The sequence below is a fragment of the Thunnus albacares genome, chromosome 23 (genome assembly GCF_914725855.1).
Source record: "Thunnus albacares chromosome 23, fThuAlb1.1, whole genome shotgun sequence".
NCBI classification, from domain to species: domain Eukaryota; kingdom Metazoa; phylum Chordata; class Actinopteri; order Scombriformes; family Scombridae; genus Thunnus; species Thunnus albacares.
The window spans coordinates 4562567-4574734 of record NC_058128.1 but is presented as its reverse complement, the minus strand read 5'-3'; the positions used below and the strand labels follow the sequence as shown (position 1 = coordinate 4574734).

General features: G+C 39.5%; 1 protein-coding gene across 3 annotated transcripts in view; it reads left to right on the top strand.

The window, feature by feature from the left end:
- Window positions 1–12168, top strand: part of LOC122975494 (plexin-B2-like) — a 212901-nt gene that overhangs the window by 117380 nt on the left and 83353 nt on the right. For all 3 annotated transcript variants that reach the window (XM_044343944.1, XM_044343945.1, XM_044343946.1), the window contains one exon: window positions 10899–10960. The gene's annotated coding sequence lies outside the window, so the exon portion shown is untranslated. The remainder of the gene's footprint in view (window positions 1–10898; window positions 10961–12168) is intronic.

The window sequence follows — 12168 nt, the reverse complement described above, 5'->3', positions numbered from 1 at the left end:
GACATCATTTCCAAGCAGCAAATGGCAGCAAATGTGACAGAACGAGCTAATTTTAAAAAAGCTTGTGTAAAGGTAGATTTCAACCCATTTAACAATTCTGATGCTTTAATAAGACGTCCTGTATTACATTTAACCTGTTCTGACCACATTTCTTGAACAAATTGATATTGAATTTCAAAAAAAAAAATCAGAAATGTGTTCCTTGTGGTCCATTTGGTCTGTTTTATATTCCCCATAATTTTCCTTTAAGGAGAAATATGTCCGGGGTTCTTATGGGTTAAAAAGGCGACAAGATGAACTGATAAACAAAAGATACACAGAAGAGCAGAAAGAAACAGCAATGATTTAAGAGGCGCTGGATTATTTACACGATATTATCATATGTGTATAATTAACATGACACATATTAATCTGAAGTATTGAAACCTGCGAGGCGTCTGCTTCAGTCCTTCTGCACGGTGCTGTTGTGTCTTTCTGTCTTCGCTCGTGCTGTTTCCACCCACAGGATTGTTTTTTTTTTTATTATTCTGTTATTTATTGCAGCTCTTGCTGTAACCTCTGAGACTCTTCAGTGCCAAAAATCCCACGTCGGATCATATTTTATTCATATTTTATGAAGCGTGTTTTCGGCCTCTCTCGAGGGGTCTGCAGCTACTACACAGCGGTCACCGTGCTGCTTTCTCTCACCTCCCGGTCACTCGTCACCTTCCTCTCTCTTTCACTCTTGACTTTTCATGTTGGGACCCCCCCCCCCCCCCCCCCACCTCGTCTGTTTCCCTCCCGGGGCAGAGAGGTCTTCAAACAACAATCTCCGCTGACCCTCTCCTCCTCTGTTCTCCTCCTTCGGCCCTCAGCTCATCTTCCTCGTCTCATCTTTACTCCACAACAAATGAAAGATCTTCACTGACCTCCATCTTTCCTTTACTGTCTTTTTTTTTTTTTTTTTTTTTTACTAACCTTCTGAAAAATCTGCAAGCTATCGAGCAGACGTCTCCCTGGGAGTTTGTGTGTGTGTGAGTGTGTATTTACACACAGGAAAGAGCAAATCAATCGAAAGACCGATTCTCTGTTTTGCAATGAAGTGCTTGAAGAGAAAAAAAAAAAATCCAATCTTACAAACGGTGATATTTACAGTATCCAATGAGAAAGGAAAGTAAAGGTTTCTTAAAGTAAGATATAAAAAGTATCATTTTGGTACCTTTATAGAGACTCGGATGCTGTATCAGCACAATATGCAGCTCTGTTCAAGACTTGATGGAGTTCTTCAGCAAGTTTCAAGAGTTTGTTAAATGATTTTCCTTTTTTATGGAAATAATTCATAAACCAGTTGCTTCCTGGAAGTGCAGGAAAAGCATAAAACTGTAAAGTATAAATAATTTGTTCTTGTCAGTCATAACTCAGTCAAATCTGAACACACAGACATGATGCACACATATATATATATATATGATATATCGACAAAAAGAAACTCTTTATAACTCCAAGCTTGTATTAAGGTAATCCAGTGATAGTTGCCGTGGTTACACTGCAAACAGGAACTGCCAAAATATAGACAAATACAGGCTCTCGGTTGGAGTCTTATATTCACTATAAGTCTCTCCTCTTTCCATTCATATACAGATATTTGTCCTGCGTTGTAAATATGTTGTACATACAGGCAAAAACTATTTTAAATTGCATGATTCAGTAGCTCAGCTTATTCTGAAAATATATGGCATGACTGGCTAAGACGTACAGTGACTCTGCTAAAAGCATGTAAATAAAGAGAGAGGAAAAAAAAAACCCTAGAAAACAGAAGCTAGAAAACTGCTGTGGTCATTTATAAGAGCTCTGGCAGCCACATTCATGTTGTATTTTGTAATTTAGAAAGCTCATAACCCGAGGACAGTAACATACCTGACGGCGTATAGGCTCCCCGCAGTGCAGTGCAAAGAAGAGGAAAAACTGCCAAGAAAACATTACTGGGTGGTCGAAGTTAAAGAACAATCCCTCGGTGGGTAGCTTCTGGGATAAAGCAATAAAAAACGGACAGTAATATGACATTTGAATAAGAAAACAGATGTGACGAGGACAAACATGTGGTGAAAAGATGGGAGAGCAACCGGTGCCAAAAAACTTCTTGAACACAGACAGAAGCGCCACTAGATAATAAACGTTTAATTAAAAAAAGGGGGTATCTTCATCCTGCTGCTAAAAAAAAAAAAAAAAAAAAAAAAAAAGTTCATCCAGGTGGTATTAAGCTTCTCATAAAACTAGTTTCTAAACATAATTAACAAGAGACAAACAGAGCTGGAAATAGAACAGAGCAAACTCTACCAGATGAGAACAGCGTCATTTATTCAGTGAAAAGAAATGGACGGTTTTTATAAGCGTTATTGCAGTCTGTGTTTATTTGCCACAAACATACCAAATCTTCACCTCGACTGGTAATAAAACCTCTGAATCGGTGCCGACATACTGACTTTTTTTTTTTCCATTGTTTCAAATAAAAACCCCTTTTACACGGTATGATTTAGAGTAAAAAGAGAGACGAAAGTTGAGAATTGTGAGAGAAAACACGTCCACCGACCGCCGATTCAGTGCTCTGGCAACCAGATTTGCTACAACCCACATCTACAAACAATCAGAATCTGGCGTGAAATGATGCAGACATAACCGAAGTGCAGTTTGTTTTTTTTAATAAAGTTTAGGGGGGAAAACACACTCATTCTACTTGATACGTCCATGCTGCACAAAAACCAAAATAATGGAGGTGAAACAAAAAAGAAGTTTGCTGCGTTTTACATCGTAGCGCAAAGATTCACCACACATTCATCTCACAATCTGACAGCCTCAAATCGATATCGTACAGTCTGACACAGATTATTACCTATTATTAAGATTTATTATAGCGACAATGTGACATCATGCAGTAAACTTACATGATTGTTGTTGTTGCACATTCTAAAGGGTTAGGAAATGACGATCGCAAATTAGCAGTAGCTAGCGTTAGCATTAGCTAGCGTTAGCGTTAGCTAGCGTTAGCATTCGCGTTATTGTTCGCACTACCAAATCATTCCAAAAAACAGTTTAGTGATGCTTGGTGCTAAAAAACACATGTATAACTTACATTTGTATAATGTGGTGATGTTCACCGTAGTTACATCGTACTTTGCCGCCATTTCCAGTTTGAAAAGCGGTCCCTCCCCTTCCGCTACTTAGCCAAGATGGCGACCGTTGAGGGTGAGAAGTGTCCATAGGTCCACACTCAACTTTTTGCGCAAATTTTGACAGGGTAGTGTTGTCTCAAATCAAACACAGCCGTTGTGCACTTACCGGAAATGACAATCGCAAATTAGCATTAGCTAGCGTTAGCATTAGCGTTAGCATTCACGCTACCAAATCATTACAGACTGCTATAAATTCACCCAAAAAACATACTGATGGCTTATATCCGACAACAGTATAGTGGTGCTTAGTGCTAAAAAACACATGTATAGCTTATATTTGTATAATGTAGCGATGTGGCCGCCATTTCCAGTTTGAAAAAAGATCCCTCTTCTTCTGCTACATAGCCAAGATGGCGACCATTGAGGACAAGAAGTGTCCATAGTTCCACACTCAACTTTTTGACCGTTTTGAGTGCACCATCCGGATTCTTACAGTGCACTGCATTTCCCATACTTCTCAGTGTGAACGCACTTATGCACTCAAAATGTTAAGGGTAAAAACAGCATAAGTCTGTAGTTCTGCTTGTTGACAGCTGTTTCGTCCAGTTAGAGATTTATGAAATATTGTGACAGAAAAACTGCCATGAAACCATGGTGATGAGACTTTAAAAATGTTGAGTCACCCTCAGTGCAGTTGCATCTCCCATCTTGGGTCTTTTCACATTTTCCCACGTCTTTTCAGTGGCGGGTTTTGGCAATCGCATAAAAAAAAGAAGAAAAAAATGTGCTTCTTGTTTAGTTTATCTAAAAGAGAAATCGACAAAATAGTGCAGCAACGTGACGCTTCTCGTCCGGGATCTTATAATGATTATCATCATAGTTTTTTTCATCACTAGTTCTGCACAAATGCTTCTGAATTTCAAACATCAACTGATGATCTGCACGTAAATCAGATTTGGCTCAAGAGGTTCATTCCTTAACAGCAATATGACTTACCAGCACCTTTATCTGTGTGTGTGTGTGTGTGTGTGTGTGTGTGTCTCACCTATTCATTGTCAGTCTCCTGTGCTTCCACCAACTGACTTTTTTTTACACGTTTATCTCCACATCAACACACACACAGTAGGCATAATAGCCTTATCATAACAGGACAGTGCAGAGGCCAGTCCTAGTCATAACATCCCTACTGTACATACTGTGCTGCTTGCTCTATGTGTGTGTGTGTGTGTGTGTGTGTGTGTGTGTGTGTGTGTGTGTGTGTGTGTGTGTGTTAACCTAGCATAACCTCATCTCTGTAACACACACTCTCCTCTCTCTTCCTCTAAACTTGTCTGTCCTCACCTTGTCTTATCTGCCCTCTTATATTCTCTAACACACACACACACACACACACACACACATACTCTCTCTTTCTCTCTCTCTCTCTCTCTCTCTCTTTCTATTTCTCTCTCTCACACACACACACATAGTCTCTCTCTCGTTCCCACAGTGTGCAGTGGTGTAATCAGCGCTTCATATTGTAACAAGAGATTAGCGCTGCTCAGCTAAAAATCACAATCTGCCCCGTCAGATAGCAAAGCTAGCACAGGCTGAATAAAACACACACACACACACACACACACACACACACACACACACACACTATCATGGCTATAATATTGAAAAGTGCTACCTGCAGTGCCTGCGACGAATGTCTCCATAATTGGTGTCTTCTCTCATATTATCAGACTTTTACAGCAGCTCTTTTATAATTACCAGGACAGTCTAATAACTGCAGAGCTTCACTTTAAGGAGACATAATGATACTCTGCTGAGTCTGCCGCCGTCGCCTCCCCGCGCTCCTCGTTCAACCCTCGGCTGATCTTACAGTATGATGAACCGATACGGAGTTCCAGAGGTCACCTACAGAGTTTTTTTTTTCACAGGCCAGGTTGAGCTTCAATTTAATCACGCCGCGCTGTGCCAAGCCTGTGATCACATTTGTCAACTTTGGCCTCGCAGCAGGGGGGGGATAACTGCACTGATCTGCACATGAAGCGGCGTCTTCAAAACCAGGACGTGACTCGCACCAAACCAAATGGCTCAATACATGTTAGGCTGCTGGTGATCAGAGAGAAAGTTTGGGTCCTCTCTCCCTTTCTTGCCTTGACACATCACCCCCCCAGACATACTGTATATACTAGGGGTGTGCCGGAAAACAAATACATTATTCGGCAAAGCACAAATAGTTGGTTTTATATTAATATTTGTTTCATACAAATATTTTAAAAGTTATTTGTTGGGGGTGTTCCCCAGAGCGTGCTCCCAAGGGACTCTCCATAACCTGTTGTTCCCCTTCTCCTTTCCACAAAGTCAGGTTGTAAAAAATAGGCAATAAATGAAAAGTGCAAAGCAATAATTGCCTTTGAAGTTCTTCTACATGTTACATACTGTGCTGTCTCTGTGTTATGGGTCTATAAATAGATAGAGGTCTGTCTGCAATGAGGCGATGAGTAAAGTTTTAGCTCAGTAGTCGTCTATGATCTGGGAGACTCCAGTTCAAGACCCAGGGTTGGGATCTCCTTCATAAGGTAATTTATTCATGAACACTTATTGTAACACCTTAATTTCCTAAAACAGGATTTTTAAGCCTCTTCCCACTTTTATTCAAATACAAATACAGATACAAATAATTTTGCTGCCTCAACAAATACAGATACAAATACAAATACTGGGATCTCTGCACATCCCTAATATATACACATAGATACAACATTGGCTGCTGCTAGTTATTGCATTGATTGATGTGGCATATAAGTATGTTGCGGGATGATATCTGTCGATCTTACAGCATCAGAATCGTCAATACATTTTCCAAGAGTTTAGATTCACAAATTGCCAGACGTTTCTGTGTGATACAGAATACTTTGTTGATCAAAAATGACAGTTTTCAAACCAAAATCTTTCTGTTTAATGCAAAGTAACAATAGGCTAATATCACTTACAATAGATTAAAGTTGAGCCTTCCATTTATAATTCTTTTGTAAGTATAAGGGGTGTGCCCGAATACAAATACATTATTCGGCAAAGCACAAATAGTGGGTTTTATACAAATATTTGTTTCATACAAATATTTTAAAAATTATTTGTTTTTGGGAAGAAAAAAAAAAAAAACATGTCAAATACCAGTTCACAGGTCGGTTACATAGTTATCTCAGTCTCTCTGCTCTGCTGCTACATCTATCCGGGGAAAGTCCCAAGGGACTCTCCATAACCTGTTGTTCCACTTCTCCTTTCCACAAAGTTATGTTATAAGTTAGGCAATAAATGAAAAGTGCAAAGCAAGAATCACCTTTGAAGTTCAATTGCGTGTTACATGGTGTGCTGTCTGTGTGTTATGGGTGTATAAATAGGTAGAGGTCTGTCTGCAATGAGGCGATGAGTGAAGTTTTAGCTCAGTAGTCATTTGCGTTTAGCGCAGTCGTCATGATCTGGGAGACTCCAGTTCGAGACCCAGTGTGGGGATCTCCTTCATAAGGTAGTTTATTCATGAACACTTATTGTAACACTTTAATTTCCTAAATTGAAAGTGTAATAAAAACAAAAACAGGATTTTTAAGCTTCTTTCCACTTTTATTCGAATACAAATACAAATAATTTTGCTGCCTCAACAAATACAGATACAAATACAAATACTGGGATCTCTGCACATCCCTAGTAAGTATATACTATTTTCTTCTTGCAGTAATATGGCTACTGATGTTTTTAAATACAGGAAAGAGGTTCAATACATTTTTTTTTTTTATTGTGTACTTGACAAACTTCACAATGCTGTTGCTGACATTTCTCACACTATTTACTATTATACACTGTTTATTTAAGAGTCGTGGGCTGCGTGTTTGTGTATGAGAGAGATGTTTAAGTCCAGTTTATTCTTTAAGTGTTTGAAGGAGATCATCAGGTCGCTGCTTGGACGCTTGGTCGGCTCTAACTTGTATACGTGGCTGTTTTTAGGTTTTCTGTCAAGTTCACTTCACTCACAAACTCACAACGGGAAAGTACTCACTTCAAGTATGAATGACCCCAAAACAACACGACTTTTTGCTACGTTGTGTTGCCTCAGTTTATGACGGCTGCTCACAATCAGAGATATGAAGCTAAAGTGATCAAACACATCTTCCAAAGTGTATTTAAATTCAACATGTTGGTGACAGTAGAATGTTGTTAAATTACTACTCGCCTATTAAATATTAAAAGGTTATTCGTTGGTTTTTGTCACATCTCTCGGTATCACATCTAAACGCAGCACATAAGTCTGATATTGACAGATGCCTGCTGCATTATGGCGGCAGCTGAAGCAGTGGAGAAACAGTGTGGAGTCTCCAAATGTCCCTTCTGGAAATCCACCCGCACCTTTTCATGAAAATAATACTGTCTTCTTCAAATCTGAGGGTTCATGTTGAAGTCTGCCGTCTCATTACAGAGACGTTGTTGGACCAACTCATTATCCTGAAAGATCTACTTACTAACTAGTAACACTTTGTTCCATTTTGAAAATCAATGACACAAATGAGGCTGTTCCTCGAAGACACGACACAAAGTGAGGAAATTGCATAATTCTCTGAGGCCGACTGATTGACTGGAGTAACTAGTTTTGTATTTTGTGTGTGTGTGTGTGTATGTTTCTGCCTGTAGACAATGAATGTTGTTCTGCATTGGTGTAATTGTTTCCTTCCAGCTGTTTATATAGTACACACAGTCACTATTAGCACACACACACTTTCTCTCACACTCTCCCATATCCTCAGGGCTGAGAGAAAAAGAGAGAGATGTAAACTGAAGGTCTCTCTATCTCAATCCAGCAGCTGGCTGACATTGGCTGATACCACATACAACTACTACTACTACTACTGCTGCTGCTGCTATACACACACATAGCATCACTACACACACACTCTAACACAACCTCAGGATGCTTTAGTGTTTTCGTTTGCTTGTTTTTCGCCGGGAGGCCTGATGGAAAACTCGTTTTCTCTGCTGCTTTAGCTACAATTAAGGAAGACTTTGTTACAAGCTCAGACTGCATGTAAAGACAGACGTAGCGAGGTGTGACGGCAATCGTTTGGTTTGCATCGGAGCCGGTTTGAAGCCCAGAATTGCAGCTTATGTTTGGTTACCTCAGATTGAATATAACACTGGTTTACTGGGAACAGTGAGCGTTATTGCAGTCGTAATCAAGTAACATTAAACTTAGTGAAATATTGTGACAATTGTCCGACTTTGTATGAGTCCTGGAGCCGGGAGAGCATTAGTTGAGCCAACTGTCAATCACAGCTGTCATTCAACGCCCACACGGCAGACATCAAGGCTACTGTAAGTCGTCAGATCTTATTAACAGAACAATAATTTCCCAAAATGACCACCAGCACATTTATTAGAGGGCCTGAATTTACAGACTGAGACCAGAATGACTCATTGAAATCAATGATTGATTTAGTATTTATAGAGAGAAGTCGAGGCTTTTTGAGTCAGTTGGAGCATCTGTGGCACGTTAACATACTTCAACCTCAAGCTGTGGTAGCTTCTGTTAGGTTACAAGGCCGAGAAAAATCACTTAACACACTAAGACACACACACACACATTTAAACACACACTGAGCCTGGCGGAGTACCATTTAGCTGGTAATAACCTCTGAATTCACACCGCATATTAATACTGCGGATTTCCCTGCTAACACCCTCATATAATAAACTGGGTTAGAAAAACTCTTTGTCTGTGTGTGTGTGTGTGTGTGTGTGTGTGTGTACCTGTCGATGGGTTCGCACATGCCCCGACTGTACAGGTGTGTGTGTGAGAGTGAGAGAGTGCTAGAGAGAGTATGTGTGTATAACTTTTAATACCTGCTAATCCTCTCAATTTCCTCGGCTCTAAACCAGGGTCGCACCTTTTCTGTGAAACTCTCTATATGTGTGTGTGTGTGTGTGTGTGTGTGTGTGTGTGTGTGTGTGTGTGTATTTGGCTTTCTACATTCAGTTCCTGTTACTCGGCCAACTCCCCATTGACCTCAATAGTTATAACAAACAACACACTCCTCTGTTATGTAGATATCAAAGCTTTGCTGCTTTCCCTCAGTACAAAGGCATGCTTGTGTGTGTTTGTGTGTGTGTGTGTGTGTGTGTGTGTGTGTGTGTGTGTGTGTTTCTTATCACACCTTGGTTTATTCTTGCTGTAGTGCCAAGAAACTGCTATCATTTCCAGGGTGCTTGTGCTGGAATAATTCACAGCGGGCGGCTGGAAGTTTTTATTCAGTTAAACATCAAGTGAAAGTTTGCAAAGCAAAAAAAAAAAAAAAAAAAAAAAATGCAAAAGTGAAATTAAACTTCTTATCAAAAACCGGAAGACTGTTCACATTCACTCAAGTTTTCTTGAGCAGTGAGGCGAGTTTTTAATCTGGCCAACATAGAGTCGAGTTTCTAATCTCTGAAAACGGCTTTTAAATAAATGTATTAGATTAAATTGATGGTGCAGTAAAGGCAACAGTCCAAAACCCCCCGAAAATATTCATTTTTTCCTACCATGTATGACAAAGGAAAAGCTTTAAATCATCATATCTGAGAAGCAGGAAAGCAGCAGCATTTTTGCTTAAAAATATGACAGAAATGGGTTATTTGACTGATTAAATAGTTGCTGATCAGTTAATCAGCTAATCGTTGGATCTCTACTGTACAGTTAACGTACAATGCAAACAACAAGTCCAAATTAAAGATGTGAATAAAAAAACCCTGCAGTCTGAGGTGTTGATTCTCAGTGGGATCAGCAGTAATAAAAAACCTTTTCACAGCACAGAGAGTCATTAGATTTGATGTTAATATCATAAATATGATGTAATGGGGCTTTAAACGGACAAGTCCTCTGGGAAAAGACTCAGCGGAGTCTAATGAGTGTTTTCACTTCAGTCTGTCTGAATCTCGTTAGAAAGTATAAACGCTGAATTTCCACACTACTTTTCATTAGGGCTCGGGTTCTCCTGGCGTGTCCCAGAATGCACTCCTCTGTACTCTGATACAGCGACTTAGCGACAGCGTGATCTGCCTCTTTCACTGACTCTTCATTTCTCCTCCTTTTATCTCCCACTAGCTCATAAATGCGCACTGATATGCAAGCTGTTCTTTACCTCTTTGTTGTTCTGTCTCCCTTCACTTTGTGTACACCGGCTTTCTACTTACACTGTCAGTCTCACACACACACACACACACACACACACACACACATACTGAATAAGGTGTGTGTTAGCCTTGAGGTGCACGCTGCAGTTTATGATGTGTAGTTTGTACGATGAAGACCTGGAGGGTTCACGTTGTCAGTGGAGCATCTCCACATTGTTTCTCTTAATGACAACAGTGATTCATCTCAACTTGAGCTCAGCTGTTGATTTGCTTGAACAACTCAGCATGTTTGAAATGACCGGGTCACATTTAGGAGAGCTTTAAGCCTGACTAGCATCCCCTAATAAACAACAAACTGATGGTTTAGCTGTTATTTTAGCCTCTGAGATTACTATATAGAGTATATATATATATATAAACATTCATTACATATGCATACAAAGGTTTCATCCTCTGGAGAAGCATGGCTAAGTTCAGTTAATGAAGGGTAATTTGCCCATTTCATACTGGGGGGAAATGATTAAATATAATTGTTTAACATAAATCAATATAATTATGTTGTCGCAACATTCTCATTTTCTTCTCGTTTGTCTTGGCTCGCAGATTGCATGTCTTGAAGAGAGAGTGAAGAGGAAGAAAAGAGAAAGAGGGAATAAAAGAAACAGGTAAGCAATGATTCGACTTCTCTCTCAGACTTTGCTGGAAGGCTTTTCTCGACGTTGACGAGCGACAAAAGCAAAAAAACAATCAACTTTAGCTTTTTAGCTTCTTGTGCTAAAAGCTAAAGGTCACTGCAGGCTCCTCCTAGTGTTCAAGGGCACAATGTATGTATGTTTATATTGTATGTAACAATTTGAAGTCAATCCTAAAATTGAAAGGAATATTATTGTCCTATTTTTCATGCTATTGCACATAAAACACTTAGTAAACATGATTATATTGAGGCTGTCAATGAACTCAATGTCTCAATAAAGTATTAAAAGAAAGAAAAATGGACATAATGGGATATAATAGACTAAATTTATGTTTCACTTTTCTTAACAAAGTTACAAAGTGCTTCACAGAAAAAGAAGAAAGAATTAAAAAAACACAGATTACAGAACACCGGGGAATAAAATAAAGTTAAAATAAAACCATTTTTTAAAAGCATGAATGATTTTTCTTTATCTTAAAAAAAAAAGAAGTGCTTTCCTCAGTTGGAAAAAGCAGGACTGAACCAGTTTCTTTTTTTTTTTTTTTTTTCTGAAAATCACAGAAATTTTTGTTCCATCTGGAGTAAAAACTCTCGGTATGAAATCCACAACAATGGCATGTTTTTGTTCAGCTGGTGCCAGACGAACATGTGCTCACCGTTTTGACTTGACAGACTTTTAGTTTAGTAAAGTGCTCACCCAGTAGTAATGCCGTGTGTGTCCCAGCAGGCCGGCTGTTGTGTGTGTTGATAAGGCGGTTTTGTATGGATGGATAGCCTCGCGGTAGAAAAGTAGAACGGCTCTATTCTGGCTCGTTCTTTTCAGGCCTGAGCTACCATGAAGCTTCCACGACTTGTGCCAAACGCTGCTGCAGTCAGAAGCACTCAGACACAACCAGCTGGGCTCTGAGTGGACTGAACATCAGCAGCATCTGCTTCACACTGAGTTACATTTCCTGCCACATGATTTATGTCTCTGCTGTTTGTTGTTGTGCAGTCTGTCTCCACCACTTCCTCTCCAATTCCCCCTTCATAATTAAAAAAAAGTACATTTAATGGAGTAAAGTTGGCAAGTTTTTTTTTTTTTTTTTATAGAATAAAAGCAGCTAAGCGCCAAATAGCTGCAGGACAATCTGCTTCTCTGCTGCCCATCTGCATGCTTTCTACTTTCACAATGAAAAC